This window comes from Periplaneta americana, chromosome 1 (genome assembly GCF_040183065.1).
Source record: "Periplaneta americana isolate PAMFEO1 chromosome 1, P.americana_PAMFEO1_priV1, whole genome shotgun sequence".
Taxonomy (NCBI): Eukaryota; Metazoa; Arthropoda; class Insecta; order Blattodea; family Blattidae; genus Periplaneta; species Periplaneta americana.
In genome coordinates this window covers 111,205,465-111,226,040 of record NC_091117.1, presented here as the reverse complement: position 1 = coordinate 111,226,040, position 20,576 = coordinate 111,205,465, and the positions used below count along the sequence as shown (strand labels likewise).

Sequence of the window (20,576 nt, the reverse complement as noted above, 5' to 3'; positions counted from 1 at the left end):
AATAACAGTCACTGCAAACTAAAATAATTTGACTACAGTCCACCTATCTGTTAATACAACTCTGTGCATTATGATAATGTTTTCCATGAAAATGAAAATTTTCTAAAGGATATAAAATAAAACATCCTGTTACGGCAAGTATGGATATGAATACAGTATGTGTCTATTGAAACAACTAAGTATTTCAGCTTTAGTGTTCAAATTATGACCTTTTTTTAAACAAGCAATTTATAAAAGTTGTCTGTATGAATTAAAAGAAGTATTTTGCAAACTTCAGGCCTAGATATTTGATTATGACCTTTCTGTTAATACTAAATGAAACTAGACATATTATTTCGGCTTCTCCGTGTATCTTGCACAGAGAACATTAATATAAAATCAAGTTTCACATTTAATAACAAACAAGAATCTTATCAGTTCTCTTTCGTTACTATCATACGAAAAGTATTTTAAAAAGTTTTTAGAGATTCACTTTCATCACAGCAAACTTTCTAATGATTGTGTCATACTTGTAACTAGTAGTATCATGTAATTCCGAATCACAAGCAAAAGAAGTCATTACTCTAAGCAGTTTCTCCGTGGTTGAGTTTCTTAAATAATTAATTCTTCACTGTTCTTAGGACAAAGACCATTCGCCACTTGAATTAGTTTGTAGGAAAATGTCCAAATTAGGATACACTGCTACAAGCCCTTTATCACAAACAAACTTAAGATATTCTCCTGGTGAGTTTTCATTAAGGCCAACTTCTTTTACAAAGCCATGGAAATGAATACCTTCTATCATGTCCAAAGTTGTCAGGATATTTTAATGGCTTATAATGCAGAACTCTCGATTTCTTGTTAAGTGCAGTGAAGAAATGTTGCTTAGGAAACCAAATTATAAATTAAATCAGAATAGGTAGAGCTTCTAGCAGACAGCTCAATAGTAAGTTTTTCTGTAGTTACAAGAAATTTATTACCGCTAATTATGATATCTCTGGCATCGAAAGTACCTGGTATCTTTCTCGTCATATTCTAATTAATGCTTTTCAGACCACCCGTATCAGCCTTTTTTCTCGAAAACTATATGATGCTGGTTGTTCATAAAAAAAGTTGATAACCAAAACCTATGTAAAGAATCGATTGGTGGTAGTACCATTTCCCGTAACAAACCGGAAGTAGGGGTACCTGTGGTCAACTTCGAAATTTCAAATGAGAACATGGGTCATTGAATGTGTCATTGGAAACTACTTTTAAAAAGAAACAACTTTTACTGAAACTTTTTTTTCCTAACTTTTATTGTTTACTCACAAAGCAACGAAAATGATATTTTCTGAGAAATGTTGTATGTTGTTTATGTACGTACACTCTTCATAGTAAGTGTTCAAAATGTGCGCCACCCTGTGCTAAACAATGTTCTGATCTCCTCCCAACATCCGTGATTGCACGGAAATCTTCAACACAGCTGAGAGACACACATGGTGTGGCTTGTCTAATTCTTTGTTTCATGTCTTCTTTAGTTGTTGTACTCATCTGGTAGATCATGTCTTTAATTCTCCCCCACAAGAAAGATTGCCCGTGACTTAGGATTGCATCATAATACAGTGTTTAGAATTCTCAAAGACAAATTTCATTCATACCATATTTATCTCCATCAGGAACTTGGGGGACATGACTTCCAGACTCGTGTTGATTTCTGCAACTAGTTTCTAAACATGGACCGTGATTTCGAGCTCAGAATTCTGTGGACTGATGAGGCAACTTTCAAAAATAATGGTCTGGAGAATCTCTACAATGCCCATTACTGGTCTCCAGTTAATCCACACTGGCTACGTGAAGTGTATTACCAGCACGTGTGGAGCCTCAACACATGGTGTGGCCTCCTCGGACACCGATTCATAGGACCATACTTTTTTGAGGAAACGCACGTTTCTTCTGAAACATTTTTCACCAGTTGCTTCATCATATTCGCCTTGCGCTTCGGGTAACGATGTGGCTTCAGCAGGGCAGCTGTCTGGCCCATTTTTCACGTAGGGCTCGGTGTGTTATTAACTGGTTATTCCCCTACAGTAAAATGGACGAGGAGGACCAATAGCCTGGTCTGCAAGATCTCCTGACTTCGCTCCAAATGACTTCTTCTTGTGGGGGAGAATTAAAGACATGTTCTACCAGGTGCATACAACAACTAGAGAAGCTATGAAACAAAGAATTAGACAAGCCACACCATGTGTGTCTCTCAGCTGTGCTGAAGGTCTCCGTGCAATCACGGATGTTAAGAGGAGATTAGAACATTCTTTTGCACAGGGTGGCACACATTTTGAACACTTACTATGAAGAGTGTACGTACATAAACAACATACAACATTTCCCAGAAAATACCATTTTTGTTGCTTTGTGAGTAAATAATAAAAGTTAGAAAAATAAAAGTTTCAGTAAAAGTTGTTTCTTTTTAAAAATAGTTTCCAATGGCACCTTCAATGCTCCATGTTCTCATTTGAAGTTTCAAAGTTGACCACAGGTACCTCTACTTCCAGTTTGTTACGGGAAATGGTACTACCACCAATCGATTCTTTACATATGTTTTGTTATCAAAATTTTTTTATGGACAACCAATATCATATAGTTTTCGAGAAAAAAGGCTGATACGGGTGGTCTGAAACACCTGGTATATATCACATCCAGATAATTTTTACGTCTATTTTTGTTCAAGTGAAATCTTTTTGGAAGAGTTTTAGCATAACTTTCTAAGAAATTATTAATAAATGTTCAACATCACTTATATTGAGGATTGGGATTTATTGACATTGAAAGCATTCTAGGGCATCAATTAACTATTTCGACAAGTTAACCTACTGTGTGTAAATGAATGTTAGCTGATTACTACACATAGGCTTTATAGGCTAAGAATGCCACTGAGTATACTAGAGCGGATGTGGTATCAGCTGGGAGAGTTTTATAGACCTGATTCATAAGTCTCCAAATTTTGACTGCAAGTAAATGAGTCACATGAACTGTAAATGAACCTTGTAAACTGTGTTGGGTTTATTGAAAAATGCCGAAAAAATTTAAGGATTTGCAAGAGTTGCATAATGGTGCCAACCAGAGGTCTGCATTGGATGTTTTAGCTCGAGCGCCAAGTAGTTCATAGCATAATACGATAGGTAGCGCACATGCATGATGGGTAAAAGCCTCACGAGCAAGAAATCCTTGAACGGTATAGGCCGAGCATTAGGCATTTGTTCTTGTTACCAGCAAGTAGTGCATTATCAAAAATGGAGCGCGAGCTAAAAGATGTGGTGAAGTTGTTATTTTGTTCATTCATAGCATTGGGAAGAAATTTAACGTTTAAGTGTACAGTGATGAATTGTGTACTAACATCATAGATGTTTATGATTTTAAAACTTTGCAGTGTTTAACTAACCTTTCCATAGTACAGCTATAAACTTACTTTAAAATGTAATATAAATGTTGTAGGTAAATGTTTTTTTTTCTTCTTTTTCACACAGGAATGATATATGTTATTGGATCTAAATGTAATTATTATAAACGGAGAACATAATCATGATAATGCAAGAATCGTATCAAGTTTTCTAGTAGTAGTAATAATAATAATAATAATAATAATAATAATAATAATAATAATAATAATAATAATTAGTGTTTCAACCTTTGCGTCTGTAGCAGTTGTACAGCATGATTATTCGTTTTATTATATTTTCTGTGTCATTATCTCTGTGCTAATATTGTTATTAATCTACTGCTATATCAATAATATTTTGTAAAATGTTTCTACATGTCACAGTATATAGATGGAACACTATGTATGGACCTATCATATTATATTTGTGGTACATCAAATATTGAATAATTATTAATTAACAGTAATAATTGTATATCTAAGTTTTTTCACACTATTTTACTTATAACTCCATGTTACTGTTGTTTTGGTACATTCCATTAAACGTTTGTCATAAACTCAGAAAATAAAACCTTATCTGTTACAGTGTCAGATGTCTGTGTATGTTATCTGTCGCCTTCCATACAAGATATGACAGACCTTAACTCATTCGAGGCAGCAACATTTGACCAACTTCAAGCGAGGAATTTAACTCCAATGCAGCAGTCTGGTGCCAACATTTCGCACAAAAAATTTTGACCTAGAAGCACTTTTAACCGAACCACAGCGTGATTCTTTTTGAGTATCTAATTTTTTCTAAAATAAGCATATGCTTAGTGCACACTGCTGTGATTTGTTATTATAGACAGATAAAAGAAAAGGACTATTATTTTTGAGCTCCAAGAGATGGCAGGAATGCAATATAAAAGATGCAAATATGTTACGGCCGCATCAATCCAGAACTTACCATAGGGAGATAGCTGCTAACGAATTCCATCCACCTACTACTACTCCGTATTTGTTTTTATTGTTCGTTTATTCTATTTTTATTTTGCTCTCCGTGAAAAATAATTTGCCTTATCATAGGATTGAAGTTGCTTCCTTATATCAAATACTCTCTAACATTAATACTGGAAAGCTTTCCTGTTTAGCATTGCAAGCTGCGGTGAAAAGTAACACTGCTGCCATCTAGCGGCTTGAAACGTTTGCACACTCTGTGCGTCGTGCTGGGTTAAGTGAAGAAAAGAGGAGAGGTGTGCATTTGATTTCAATAAGAAGCTGCAAAGCAATAAATAGTATACTTTAGAGTCACTTTGTTCATAACATTTTTAATTAACAACAAATTACAAAGTTATTAGAATAGAAATGAATTGATAAATTCTCATATTTTCAAATTTGATGAAATTTAGTTGTGCATGACTTTAGCAGCTTTCATGCATCGCTTGTTTCGTTTTTCAGCTGTATGGTTGTCCATTTTATTTTTGATGTAACAATTTATTAACACATTGAAATATTTATCAATGAAGACATTGGCACAGTCACTGCAAATGGACATGTTAACAGGGAGCACTACCATTTTAACTAGTTCTTTTTTTACACCAATTCTAGTTTTACAAATAACATGATCAATTTCTTTGAAAACATCAGAACACAATTGGCTGAGCATTAGAGAAACATCATTAGGGAAAACAATTTTTGAATCTTTACGGTATTTTTTATTTGCGATGTGCATTGTTATGTCATCGTTGGGGTTTTCTTTACAAGATAAATTTCTTCGACAAATTTCCTGATTTATTCTGCTACACACCCAACCTGCAACATAAGCCCTTGCATTTTCTTGCAACACAGTTTTTTCATTTGTATGCTGTACATTTTTGTCATCAACAGTTACATCCAAATCGGAGACATCTGTAATACCGCCTTCCCATTTTTTCTTTCTTTTTAAGCGCACGTGCGACACAATGAATTCATCATTAGAAACAATTTTGATTAAATCAGTATTTGAACTGGTTGTCTTCAGAGCTCTCACTTCCGCCCGAAGAGATGAAATAATTTTTTTTGTGTTTAGATACCAACTTTTGAGCTGCAATCAATTTCTTAGAAAGTGTCTTTATCTGAAGATCTTGAGCCATCTTTGACCTTTTAGGATTTCTTGCATCTTAAAAAATAAACAGGAACTTAATTTAGTGAAATATTAATAACGTCTTGAAAGTCTAGGGCTAGGTAAATAATATTTTGCGAATAACTAACTGAATCAGTTTTTATGAGAAAACATGAGTTCACACACTTTCTTCACAAAATCAATAATTCGTATTATTATGTTACGTATCACAATATGCGTCTATTTAGTTTGAATGAAAAAGTCATGACGTTCAGTATTTTATAAGGAGAAACTATAAAGAAATTGTGTTTGGTATGATGGAAGTAAAGTAGTTTTATGCAGTTTAATAACTGATTCACTTAGCACAGAGAACATGTTATTGCTAATGTACTATCTGATTATGAGGTACCTGGTAGAGGACTATCGTTGTTTCTGTCTGGAATCGGAGAACCTGTCGCCTCCTCGATGGAAGGTCTAATGTGTTTCTTTGGGGACCTTCGCGGTTCTTTCATCGTACTTTGACCCATATTTTCGGAAGAAGGAGCTGTTAAATTCAGTGAAGGAATAGCTGTTCTCTTCAGTCTGTTATTTAAAAAAAATATTAAAAATTAACAGGTCTATGACTCATTTGAAACTTCGGTACTTTTCCAATTACACCTTATTTTTACTTACCCCTGACTTTTCAAATTAGGGTTATTGAAGTCCGATAATCTAAAGTGATCTGAACATATTCTGTGATTTTTGTACAGATACTCTGTTCCTCTAGTTTTAAACGTTTCGTCTAGGTCCTGTCTTTTACATTTATTTACCCATATGGCACATCTATAAGACAAAAACAAATAATAATATGATGATGATGATGATGATGATGATGATGATGGTGAGGACACGAGACCTGTCATGTCAATCGTGTGAGTGGGGAAAGAATGAGCTAACAGAAAGAGAGTTTGTTTCATGATTAAAATTATACGAATCTACTGACACGAAAGTTCATCTCAGACTAATTATCTTCCTTCTCCATACCCATTGGTGATAGCCACAACACATGATAAGGTCACAGAACAAGTTATCTACTGTAGTAATAATAATAATAATAATAATAATAATAATAATAATAATCCTGTGGCAGAAAAGTAATAGACTACTCGTATTTACATGACTACTCACTCACCTATCTGTATCTTTCGGAAATCTGAAGAACGATCTAGCATGTTTTTGCCAAGCGTAGTTTTTACAGAAGAACACAGAACAAACAATTCCACTTTTCCCTGACATTTTGTGGAACAACCATGAGAATAATCCTTACGACTTACACCACGTGTTGAAGTACAAAACTCTTGTTAGATGCAGTTTACCGCGCTACGTGTCATGTTATCCTCACTGTCAACATTCCCTGCCGCTAGATAGCACTGATGAGTCATTCGCCTCTCTTATAGTGAACTTTCCAGTATTAATGTTAGAGAGTATTTGCTTATATCCAGTGTGTGCATGATAAAAGATCTCTTTTTCACCACAAACTGTAGCTTAAGCATCACTGACTATCTTCACTAGTCTCTCAAACAATTGTGTGTGGCATGGAAAACAATGTTTCCCCCCACAAGTAAATTCCTGATAACATACACCATACTGTACGCTGCAAATCCTCAGTACTTAAATAACGGAGGTTGTGGTATAATGAATTTCAAAAGCAGAGAAAGACAAATTATGAGTTGTTACTTCATTTAATCCTTCCCCACTCTTCTTATGTTTCAGGGTATATTTTCCACGTCCATCTCTGGAGCGTGTTTCAGCACTGCTTTGGCCTTTTATTCTCAGTGACGTGTCTTACAAATTTATCATGTTTATCCAATGTGCTGAGAAAACTAGTGTTTGCAGACAGGTATCCTCTGACCATTGATCTCAAAAGAAGTAATCATGAACCATTTTCTTTTCTAGGTCTTGTGCTTTTCTTACTGGTGACATGTTTTGTGATAAATGCAACTCTTTCATCACGAGTACCAAGCTCCCAGTATTCTGGAAAAGGAAAAATATTTTTTTTATATAATTTTTCCATAACCAGAAAGCATTGTTTTAAATAGTTTTATTTTCCTAACATGTACTTCCTCTCCATTAACATTAACATTATTAATAAGGTTTGTTCTACTCACACTGTTTACATTGCGAAGAACTGACTTCAGCATTGCCATTGCTCGTAGGAAAAAGCTCAACTTGATCTTTCGAAAGATATGTGTCCACCATAGTTTGCAGAATAGTTTAAAAAATGTGCCCTTGTTGAAGATCTGAACCATTATGGGACTTTAATAATAGCTGATTTATTTCTTGTCTTATACATTAATTCCTCCAGACTACTTTCACTTTCTAATTCTGGGGTATATGTTTTGTGATCTTTCATCAGATGTTTTCCTCCAGTTTTCTCTAGTTCAACTGGAGGCAACGACAGTACTAAGATATATGTAACAAATTTAAATTTCGTAGGAATTCAGTACATTTAATATCCTTGTATGTGTTATTGTTATGAGAATATGTAATGTAGCAGACAAAAAATAACCCATACAGAACCAGTTCTATGTATTATTGTATTTAAGAAAATGTAATGTAGTAGACAAAAAATAACCCATACAGAACCAGTTCTATGTATTATTGTATTTAACCCATCGTTCCAATGCTGGAACATAGAGATACTCCCTGACAGAGGTTTCAATACCTACAAGGAATTTAGCTGATGGACAGAGGGACAAGCAGTAAGCTCATCACCTCAAACACCACTTAATATGCAACTAAAGTATTACTAGGACATGAGAAAGAAATTTGGTCCAGAGGCTCTAATTTAGTTTTATGTAATAAATAAGTATCAGTCATTAAAATCATGATTTTAATTTTATTCTAATTTATAGAACGAATCAATATGCCTATTTTATATTAAACATATACTTACCGGTAATAGAAAAAATATTCCTATTAAAAACATTTACAGTACCTACCTTTGTCAATGTTATCTTGATTTTGTACTAGAAGAACCATTTCCTTTCTACAAGACATATACAATCTTAATAATTCGTTAATGTTAATCTCTCGTCTTCTAGAATGCAACAACAGTGGAAATATAAATCTTAGAAGCTTTCTCCAGTGTTGGCACCTGTTTGTTTAAGTACAGGGGCATAAAAATCTTTAAGTGGTCAACATAAAATTTCTCCAGTACATCATACAGTGATGATACTAACAAGGGAAGTGTCCCAGGTCGTGTAGCTTGAATTTATTGAAAATCCATATTTAAACTAATTTTCGTTCGTTAAGAAACGTGGTGATAGTCATTCGTTTTGCTCTCATTTACGAAATATACTGACTTGAAAATCGTTGCTACTTATGCCGTTTCTTGCGTGCACTCGGATCCTCATAGCTCCGTGACACTGTATCAAGCTCTCGCATTAATGCTGTAGTCCAGTTGTTCCCAAACTGGGAGTCGCGACCCCCAGGAGGGTCATAGAAAGACCTGAAGGGGGTCGCAAGATGATTTGCAAAATAAAACAAAAACACCTTTTTAATATACATTTACTGTGTGTTCAGAAACATTAACATTTAACACAAAAATAAAAAAAAAATCAGCAGTTGTACACTAAAGTAAAAAATAATTTTATTAATGCGACAAATGTGCCTGTTTTTCAGAAAGTAGCTCTCAAATCTAGAGCCTATAGTCAATACACACATAGTGATATCACTTTAAAGTTCAGTGAGATTTCTCGTCTTTGATTTGATGACAGTTATAAAGAGAAGGTTATTTTGCATAAATATGAGATTCCGAATGTTATTAAATATGTAAGGGCTTCTTTTGCAAGTATTCCTGCATACTTTTGAACCAAAACTGGTCTACACTCTGCGAAAAGTCTAGTTTTAACATTCTATCACACTTTCGGTCCAAAACTGTTTTACACGTGCAAAAAGCCTAGTTTCAACATTATATCAATAGGTACATAGACTACATATTTAAATTAAATTTTCTTCGTTTTTTAAATGTCAGTCAGTTGAACGCAACTGTCTAAAATTGGATTTAGTAACCATCTGTGACAGTTGTATTGTTTTGTATATCTTCTGGAAAATACTCAAAAAGCTGTTGTTTAGAATTTTGCAAACATAATTGCATGATCGCATAAACAAATTCAGTATTTGTCGTATCATATTTAGCTAAATTTTCCAAGAGTTATTTAATACTACAGCAATGCATCATATTCTTTTGAATCAAGTGATGTCTACCAGAAATGAAGTTATTTTATAAATTCTTTGGTTTTATCCCTGGCTGTTGTATCGTATTGTATTGTATTGTATTGTATTTATTAACATTACATGGTATTCATACATGCTTACAGCTAGAATATGGAACAAGTCAAAAAACTTAATACTATTATAAAATCTTAATTTATAGTCACAGTCTAATATACAGACGAGATTTACAATATAGTCTACTAGTACAACACAAAGTTTTAGTATCAATTTCATGAAGTGTTATTGAATGTCATGAATTCACCTACAGAATAGAAGGCATGAGAAATTAGGTACTTCTTTAATTTGGCCCTAAATAATTTTATGTTTTAAATTTCATTTTTTATATCGGTAGGGAGGCTATTAAAAATTTTTACTGCCATATAACGCACTCCTTTTTGATAGCATGATATGCTTGCCAATGGAGTATGAAAGTCATTTTTTGACGTGTATTTATGCTATGAACTGTTGAATTAGTTACAAAGTTTTCACGATTACATACGAGGAAGATTATTAATGAAAAGATATACTGACAAGCCATGGGCATTATTTGTAGTTTTTTTAAAATAGTCCTACACGATTCCCTAGATTTGGCACCTACTATTATTCTAATTACTCTTTTTTGTAATAGAAATATATTGTTACTATCTGTGAAATTTCCTCAGTATATTATTCCAAAACTCGTTACCGAGTGTAAGTATGCAAAGTATATTGTTTTTAAGGTATTGATATTTACTATCTTTTGCATAGATTTAATAGCAAAACAAGCTGAATTTAGTTTGGGGGTAATTTCTTTAATATGATTTTTCCAATTTAACACATTATCGATTTTTAAGCCAAGAAATTTGGTTGTTGTTGTTTCTAATAGGGATCAGTTATTAATTATTGCGCTAGAAATTTGCAACGTTGAATTTGGACAGGATTTAAATTGAATTATGTTAGTTTTGTTACACTTTAATACTAATTTATTGACCAAGAACCAGTCACATATTTTGAAGAGAATTTCCTCTGTTGAAGATTGGAATGTGTTGGAGTTATTGGCTGTATTACTATACTTGTGTCATCTGCAAATAATATGGGATGACCTACATCTTTTATTAGGGGGGCAAGATCATGTTAGTATGTTAACATCTTGGCTTTGCAAACTACTATTCAAAGTGTTTAAGTGTTCTAAATATCAGCAGAGTAGGCTACTAGGAATGATGTTCATATAATATTTCATGCCATTGTTGCACTATTACATCATCAGTATTCATAGATTTAAAAAAAGCATATGACTCGGTTAAGAGAGAAGTTTTATATAATATTATCATCGAATTTGGTATTCCCAAGAAACTAGTTCGATTAATTAAAATGTGTCTAGTGAAACTTACAGCAGAGTCCTTATAGGCCAGTTTCTATCTGATGCTTTTCCAATTCACCGCAGGCTAAAGCAGGGAGATGCACTATCACCTTAACTTTTTAACTTCGCTCTAGAATATGCCATTAGGAAAGTTCAGGATAACACATAGGGTTTGGAATTGAACGGGTTACATCAGCTTCTTGTCCATGCAGATGACGTGAATATGTTAGGAGAAAATCCACAAACGATTAGAGAAAACGCGGAAATTCTACTTGAAGCAAGTAAAGCGATAGGATTGGAAGTAAATCCCGAAAAGACTAAGTATATGATTATGTCTCGTGATCAGAATATTGTACGAAATGGAACTGTAAAAATTGGAGATTTATCCTTTGAAGAGGTGGAAGAATTCAAATATCTTGGAGCAACAGTAACAAATAAAAATGACACTCGGGAAGAAATTAAACGCAGAATAAATATGGGCAATGCCTGTTATTATTCGGTTGAGAAGCTTTTGTCATCTAGTCGCTGTCAAAAAATCTGAAAGTTAGAATTTATAAAACAGTTCTATTACCAGTTGTTCTGTATGGCTGTGAAACTTGGACTGTCACTTTGAGAGAGGTACAGAGATTAAGGATGTATGAGGATAAGGTTCTTAGGAAAATATTTGGGGCTAAGAGGATGAAGTTACAGGAGAATGGAAAAAGTTACACAACGCAGAGCTGCATGCATTGTATTCTTCACCTGACATAATTAGGAACATTAAATCCTGACGTTTGAGATGGGCAGGGCATGTAGCACATATGGGCGAATCCAAAAATGCATATAGAGTGTTAGTTGGGAGGCCGTAGGGAAAAAGACCTTTGGGGAGATTAAATGGATTTGAGGGAGGTGGGATATGATGGTAGAGACTGAATTAATCTTGCTCAGGATAGGGACCAATGGCGGGCTTGTGTGAGGGTGGCAATGAACTTCCGGGTTCCTTAAAAGCCAGTAAGTATTGTTGCACTATATTCTTCTATTATGGTCGTTCTTTGGGTGGTAACTACTAATTTTGAGTAAAATCATTGTTGTTTCCGATTTTAACCCTTCTCCGGGCAACCTACCTTTGTAACGTTGATGGGCAAGGAGGGTCCATCGGACCCACATGCCATTTTAATACATTGACAGAAGAAAATCATTTTATTGTACACAATATTAATCTTCTTTAATAATGATATTATTATAGTGACCAAAATATCCATGATAATATACATATATAATAGAATTTTTGTAGTTTTTTCATGCGATAAAGGAATCATGTTTAGTGTATGATCTACAATTTTTTTTTTGCTTTTGTCGTAAAACTCAAACACATTTACACAAATTTTAGATTTTTTCATTTCTAGCACGCACGCACGCACACACACACACACACACACACACACACACACACACACACACACTCCCACACGTCATCACTCTCACACGTTCACACTTAATCATACACTCTCATGTCATCACTCTCACACGTCATCACTCACACTCTCACGTCATCACTCTCACACGTCATCACACTCACACGTCATCACTCTCACACGTCATCACTCATCATCATTCTTACAGTTTTTATACACGCGCGCCACTTCACTGTGCTCATGACACACAGATTGGCCACAATTGTCACAACTTTCTTTATGTTTGCGACGTTTTTCATACTGGTACATACTGCATGACACCTTTTAATGATCTCCTATAGTTGGGGCGCAGTTAATGGAGAGGCCTACTAGCTTTTGGCATGAAAGGAGCAATGGTCATTACAGTTTTTTCTGAAGTCCTACTCTAGGTCTTCTTTCAATTTGAGGTTGGATGAGACTTTCAGCAACAGCTACAAGGAACAACCTCCTATTGTTCTGTTTTCCAAGATTACACGAAGGATGAAGGCTCATCCACACAACAAATGCAGTAATTCCACATATATCTAAAAGATTCATAAAAATGCAAATGGCCAGCGATTTGTACGTCTCTTGCACGCATATGCATTCACTAATGATCGAGTGTGTCAATATCTCCTTTTGTGCTATTATAGTGAAGAATAATTTGTGGTTTCTCTTCTCCTTCCGAAATGGTTTGTGTGTGTTGCATTGCAGAAAGAACAACAACTGCCTATTTGCTTTTGGTACATTGAAACCAACGTTACATATTTTGTAAATCTGAAGATGGATGAATACTCTGGCCGTCTTTTATTTGGCTGAAACTCAGGAGAGATGAATATATATTTTTGCGTACTGTTCCAACTAAGGTGAGACCATTACTGAGGAGATTCTCAGCGAGTTCTTTGTCACTAAAGTAGTTATCGCAAGTTACATTTCTGTTTGTTCTTTGATAAGACAGTGTTTCTACAACCCTTCGTCCTACTCCAGATTGCACCCATACACGTTTTCTTTTCCAGTGTATGGCAGACCATTTAGGGGATAGAAAGTTTTGGAGTCACAATCGCACCATACTTTCATGCCTTATTTGTCAGGTTTTGATGGCATGCATTCCTTGAAAGGACATCTACCACGGAATAGAATAAGTTGCTCACCAACCGTTATATCAGTACAAGGAATATAGGCCTAATATATATTTTTTTTAAATTCGAATTGACATTTTCCCGGACATATATGATCAGGGAAAACTTATCCTTCTCACGGCAAATGGATCTTGTTGTTTTGTCATCAAAGCTAGTAAATGCTAGCAAAGATTTGAATCTCTTGAGACCCATGGTCGCTCTAAATACTGGAACACCATACAAGGTGCTCCACGGAATGTCATAATTAGTGTAGTTTGGTTTGAGGTGTCCTGCAGTTATTAGTAGACCGAAAAATGGCCGCAATTCAGTGTCATTACAACATTTCCATGCCTATGCAACATTTCTTTCTAAATACAGCCGCTCAGCCTGTTGATTATTTATCTAACTATGTCACTTATAACTGAATCAGTATAAAGATTGAAGGCATCAATAGATTTCCCAGGTGAAAGAGTGACTTTATTTATTGACCCTTTGATAATATTGTGAGCCCTAGCTTGGTCTGTCGGAAAAGGCTGAGAGTTCCACGTGGTGCCATCTTTACCAAAGAAATTAGCACTTTGAACGAATGCTTCCCCCCCATATCCTAGTTCTAGACGGTCGACACTAACCTCTTGTGGATCACATTGGTGATAAATGCTTTTCTCATTGATAGATAGTTCATCATCAGGAGTTTAGGGTCATATCACAGTCTACTATATACAGTCACGAAGCTTGAGTTTTGAGGGTGCTAGAAATAATAGACTGTGACAGTACTATTTTGCATTGCCTGTAATGGGGCGATATTCGCGATCCTAGTGGTGAGCAACTATCTAATGTTTGCATATTTACTATGTATTGAGCTTCGCGACTGTATATACTAGACTATGGTCATATTGTGGCTCTAAATGATGATCACTAACTTCTGATACTTCACTCTGATGATCAGATTTACTATTATTGGCGTTATCTTCTGGCTTGTAGCTAGAATCGTCTTTTCTTAGGTCAGGTTCTCTAAGCAAATCCTGAATGAATTCTTCACACAAGTACTTACGCTGAGTCTGTCAGAATATTTGTCCTAATTACTACTCTTCAGTATAACAGCATAACTAAGATGCATTCAAATATACAAAAAGGTACACTGTAACGAGTAAGGAAGTCGGTGACGAAGCCAAGACATACTTTTAGTAATAACTCGTGAGAAGACAACAAAAGGACCTGGTAATCGAGGAAGACAATACGCCTAGCAAAAGTAGTTATAAATAATAATAATAATAATAATAATAATAATAATAAATTAGAATAAAGAAGGAACGCTGAAACAAAACGCCAAAGAAAGGAATAAAGCAACTCAGGTTAAGGACGACCAACCCACGCGGGAAGCGGAAACCGGAAGTGACGCAGTAACAAACGAATATCGCACCAAAACAGAGATAACAAAACAACGAGCGAAGATGCCCACATCACCAAAGAAGACAGGCCAGAAAAATCCGCAATGCGGGACCTGTGACAAAGTCATCAAAGAGGAAGAAGAGCTGTCACTAACATGCGACGGCTTCTGCAAAAATGAACACCATAAAGAATGTATCGGCCTAACACAAGGAGAATTCGATATGATTAGGAGAAAAAACCGTAAACTCTCGTGGCTATGTGACAAATGTACAGACGCACTCACAAAAGTAGAAAAGGAAACAGGAAGGAAAGAAGATGAAAATGAACAAAGAGAGAACATAACAGCGAAAGTAGACTACATAATGGACTTCCTAGCCAACGAGCTAGGACCACTAATAGAAGACAAAATAAACCACAGCCTAACCAGGAAAACGGAACCGTCCAAACGAGAAACTGTCATAACAAACAGCAACAAAAAAACCGCCAGCAACGAAAGTCGAGACATCTACAAGGACTATGAAGAACACCAACGACCAGCGGAAGAGAGAGAAAACACGGAAAAGGAGGAGAAAGAAGCAGGATGGAAAACACAGCAACCAAGAGAACGCGGATCCAATCGCAGACAAGAAACCCAGGCAAGAACTATTATAGGCACAAGAAATAATAGTGACGACCTCCAAGCAGCCGAGAAGATGGCGTGGCTATACATTGGGAGACTGAAGAAAAGTACGACCCCAGAAACGGTGGCTAAATACCTGGAAAGAAATGGTATCCAAGGAAACATCATATGTGAAGAATTGCATAATTTAGGAGGCAAGAAAGCCTTCAAAGTAGGCTTCCCTTTTAACCACATCGAGGAGACAGAACGGTCAGACTTCTGGCCACAGGGAGTGATAGTCAGACGATTTCGATTTCCAAAAAACAATCAAGACGAAGGAGTTGAACTCATCTAGACACACAAAGATATTACTGTGGAACATCGAAGGCCTACGCAACGCAATGTCACTCACACCAATAGAATCAATAGCAGCATATGATGCAATCATCCTTACAGAAACCTTCTTAACAGAAGAATACAACATTCAAGGACACTACGGAATACACACTTTCGCCCAACCCACAGCAGGAAGGCCAGCTGGCGGAGTATCGATCTTCCTCAAGCCAAAACTAGGAAAAATCAGAGAAAGCTTAAAAACCGAAAATACAGTCTTGGTAAAAACCGAAGATGTGACCATAATAGGCATGTACATCAACCCACAATCAACAGCAGAAGATGCAGTAGAAAGGATAGCAGAGGTCATCACACAAACAACCGAAGAAGAGAGGATCATCCTTGCAGGAGACTTGAACTGTAGAATAGATAAGCAAAACACCAAGTCCGAAGTGGTTCTGGACACGTTAACAGAAGAAGGGTTTACCCTCATAAACAAGCCAGAACTAAAGACTTACATAGCTCCTAACGGAACCAGTGCTATAGACCTTGTACTCCTCAAAGGAGAAGGAATGCAAGCAATTAAACAAGATGGACTTTGGGCAACAGGAATGGCTCCTATAAGAAAGCACATACCGATTGAAACTACAATCAGAATTCAACAGGCTCAACAAATCTCGAATATAAAAGTACACAGAGTCTCCAGAAAGATAGATACCAGAAAACTAAAGGAAATGCAGGCAAAAATCAGAACAGCATCACAACTAGCAAAGCAGAACGAACTCGGGAAAGCCGCTAAACTACACACATCAATCCTCCAAGAGTGCAGCATCCCAACAAAGGAAAGAAGAGCCCAACCCTGGTTTGACAAAGAGTGTTTCGATAAGCGGCAGGAAACTTTAACAGCACTCCACCAAGCAAGAACCGCAAATCAAAAAGATATCCTATCGCAATATGCTACACAGAGAAAACAGTACAAACAACTAATAAAAACGAAAAAAGCACAATACATAGAGGAAGAAGCAAGAAAACTAGCCGTGGAAGCCAACCAAAACCCCTTCATCGCACTCAGAAATTCAAGACCAACAGTAGGAAAGGAAATCACCATGGACACATGGGAACTCCACTTCAAAGAAATCCTGAATTACCAGCATAAAGAAAAGTCACAGCAGCCACCCAAGAGAGAAACGACGCAACAACCACCTCCTATAACCAGGAAAGAAATAGAAGAAACAATTACAGCAGCCAAGAACAAGAAAGCAGCGGGACCTGATGGCATATACATGGAACACATAAAGGACTCCTTACATCTGACGGGTGACTTCTGGTTGGAGCTACTCAACAAATGCCTACACCTAGGAACAATCCCAGAAGCATGGAGAACATCGACAATGAAAATTCTCTACAAAGGAAAAGGAGAAACCAACAATCCTCACTCCTTCCGAGGTATTGTCCTCGAGAATGTCGCTTTCAAAGTACTCACAAAAATACTAACTAACAGACTAGTAGTGGAAGTAGACAACCGTATCCCGGAATGCCAGTTCGGATTCAGGAAAGGCAGAAGCACCCTTCATGCCATAAGCTACCTAATAGAACAAATAGAGAATACCCTAAGACTCCCTGGGAAGAAATACCATGTAGTCTTCGTCGACTACTGCAAAGCTTTCGACCTAATAAACAGGGAAACACTAATTAGAAAACTAAGCAACATGATCGGCGAATCACATGCCTTAACAACAATAATTGCAGACATTCTAAGCTGCAACTACATTCAAATATCAGACGAAATTACTCTATCTAACAAAATAATACAGACAAATGGGGTACTACAAGGAGATCCTATCAGCCCGGTCCTCTTCAATATCATGACCACAGACATAACAAAAATCACAGAGGACACCACAGCATCGATGATTATGTACGCAGACGACATGGCGATAGGCTCGTCCAACATAGAAGAACTACAACAGGTCCTAAATAAACTCGTGAGATGGGCCGAGGAAAACAGCCTACAGATAAACCACCAGAAAACAAAACAAATGAACTTCAGAAACGGCGGCAAACAAAGAAAAAAAGACACCCTGACACTGCAGAACGAGCCACTTGAGGTAGTGCAAAAATTTAAATATTTAGGAGTAACACTTCAAACAACACTAAAATCATACAGAACCCACATTCAAGAAAGAGCAGCCGCTGCAATAAAAGCTATGTACAATATTAAGAATCTGCAACAACTAGAAACAAAAACGGCAATGACCTTATTTAGGTCAGCTATAGCACCAATAGCAACCTACGGACTAAACATCATATGGGGAAACTTAACAGTCAGCGACATGGGAAAAATTGAACGAGTCAAATCATCCTTCATGAAAAGAGTACTAGGAGTAGGAAGAACAACTCTCTCGAGACTAACATACGAACTAATGAAGGAACGCTTCTTCATCGAAGATATTAGAACACAACTCTGCATGCCGAACACCCCAGCATACGAGAAAGCCCTGGAAGTACTCAGAGGAAAGAAGAACGCCATCTGGAGCGAGTTCTACATAACAGACGCCATGACAACCAGAGACTGGGCAAACACAAACTACGAACTGAGACACATAGTGACCCGTTACGCAGTACATGGTTTTCACCATAAGATCTGTACCACCAAGAGATACCACGAACCCAACGACGAATGTGTGTGTGAACTGTGTCAGAAGCCATGTGGACGATATCACGTTGAAAACTGCCGAGAAAGGAAAACCTCGCTCACAAACTTCTGCAAAGACTAACCTACAAATCCTATGCACATTGTGCGCATTTCATTTCATCATTCAAATATACTGTAACATCTAAAGACCGTACATTTGACTTTCTTCGGCTTTTCCATAATAATTAGCCTACGCCCTTATAAAAATAAAGTAAAGGTGAGAGATTCAGTCACTCTTTCTATTATAAACTACACCGTATTATGACTAGCATAACTTCACACTGACTTATTTATATTTATTATAATGTATAATTGTCCATTTTTTTTAATGTCATTGTTGTTGAGGTTCGGAAATAATTTTGCCAACATTCCATTGCCGTTAGATTATCACTGAAGGGTTTGAAAGAGTGAAACCTTGTTATGAAGTGAGAAAAACTAATAAAATATAGCCTACTATGGTCCAATAGACCCTGCATGCCCGGTTAAGACTTTAAAGAAATAAAAGTGTTCTAGAACATTTGTGCAAAATACTACAATATTTTCCTTCTCCATAAATATAAAAAAAAAAACACAGAAATTAACAAAGTCAAGAAATTTCAAGTACGTAGAAACAATAGCTTTAATTTTATTCACAAAAATAGTAGTGCCAGGGTCCGACGGACCCTGGTTGCCTGCAGAAGGGTTAAAGGGATTTGTATTTTTTGAGTAGGGTTAAGTACTCTACCAATTCGGTAGTAGGGATCACATACAGAAGTCTCGCCCAAAAGTGGATCGCACCTTCAAAAAGTTTGGGGATCACTGCTCTAGTCAATTTGTTTTCTCTTAACTTATGGTACATTAATCAAGTAGTAGTGCAATCTTGACATCTTTCACTCATTCGTACACCATCCAAATCCATAGATATCCAGCTGAAAGTCTAGGAACACGACTTTACATACTATGTTTTTAAGAACTGCAAGGGGAATTTGGACCTAAAGTAAAACAACGTGTAGACAAAGATAAGCCATTTAATATCTTGGTAGATGCAAGTAGTTCCAGTAAACTGACAAAAAATCGCGTGAGAAGATGGTTAAGAGATGTATTTCTCCCGGAGGTTAAAAAAGACACACTGCTACTTCTGGATTCCTGGAGTGGTCAGATAGATGACACTATATTCACTTTTGAAGGAAACATATTAAGACAATTAAAACACAAATTATCCCCCTAAAAACTACAAGATTTTTTTGCAACCTTTGAATGTGTATTTTTTTAAGCAATATAAAATTGTAATCTCAAGACTAGAAGAGTATTTCAGATAGAAAATTATCTGTGAAAACATTCCAGACACATTTGCATGATAGGGGTTCATAATGACATTGCATTCTTCTGTGTATCAACAGTTTCATTCGCCTATTCTCAAGGGCATGCTAATATACACGTGGCAGAGGTGTGGATGTGTGACGGAGAAACATGTGAGAAAGTTTGATAACGTTCTTGCAACAATGTTGTATGTTGGAAACAGTGTGTGTGTTACAGAAGTGCGAAAAACGAGCCTATATAAAATGTTTTTACTGTTCAATGGCTCTTTGTTCCGACCACTTCATTTCGAATCCCAATATATTTAGGTGAGTCACAAAGTTAATACATGTTTTAAATTCAAATAGAATTTGTATTTCAGCAAGAGTAATCTATTAATCTGAGTTAAGAGAAAAAGAAAATAGAGCATTAATGTGGGAGCTATAAACTATGAAGAACGAACGAAAATTAGCTTAAATATGCATTTTCGTTAAATTCAAGCTACATGACCTGAGACGGTTCCCTTGTAAGGACATAATGTCGACATATATTGTTAATACCAACAAAATAACCAACAAAATATTATTTTGTTATTTTCTAAGATGAAGGCAAATTGATCATTTTTCTGTATTATGACATATATCGTCGCTTAAGAAACAATACCGCGTAACTGACATTTTTGG

General features: G+C 36.1%; 1 long non-coding RNA gene across 1 annotated transcript; it reads right to left on the bottom strand.

Moving 5' to 3' along the window:
• Positions 1–5,572: 5,572 nt before the first annotated feature.
• LOC138699734 (uncharacterized) lies at positions 5,573–12,423 on the bottom strand. The gene is made up of 3 exons (XR_011332069.1): positions 6,649–12,423; positions 6,150–6,299; positions 5,573–6,059 (listed from the first exon to the last, which is right to left on the bottom strand). It is a non-coding gene; the product is annotated as an uncharacterized lncRNA (long non-coding RNA).
• Positions 12,424–20,576: the final 8,153 nt, after the last annotated feature.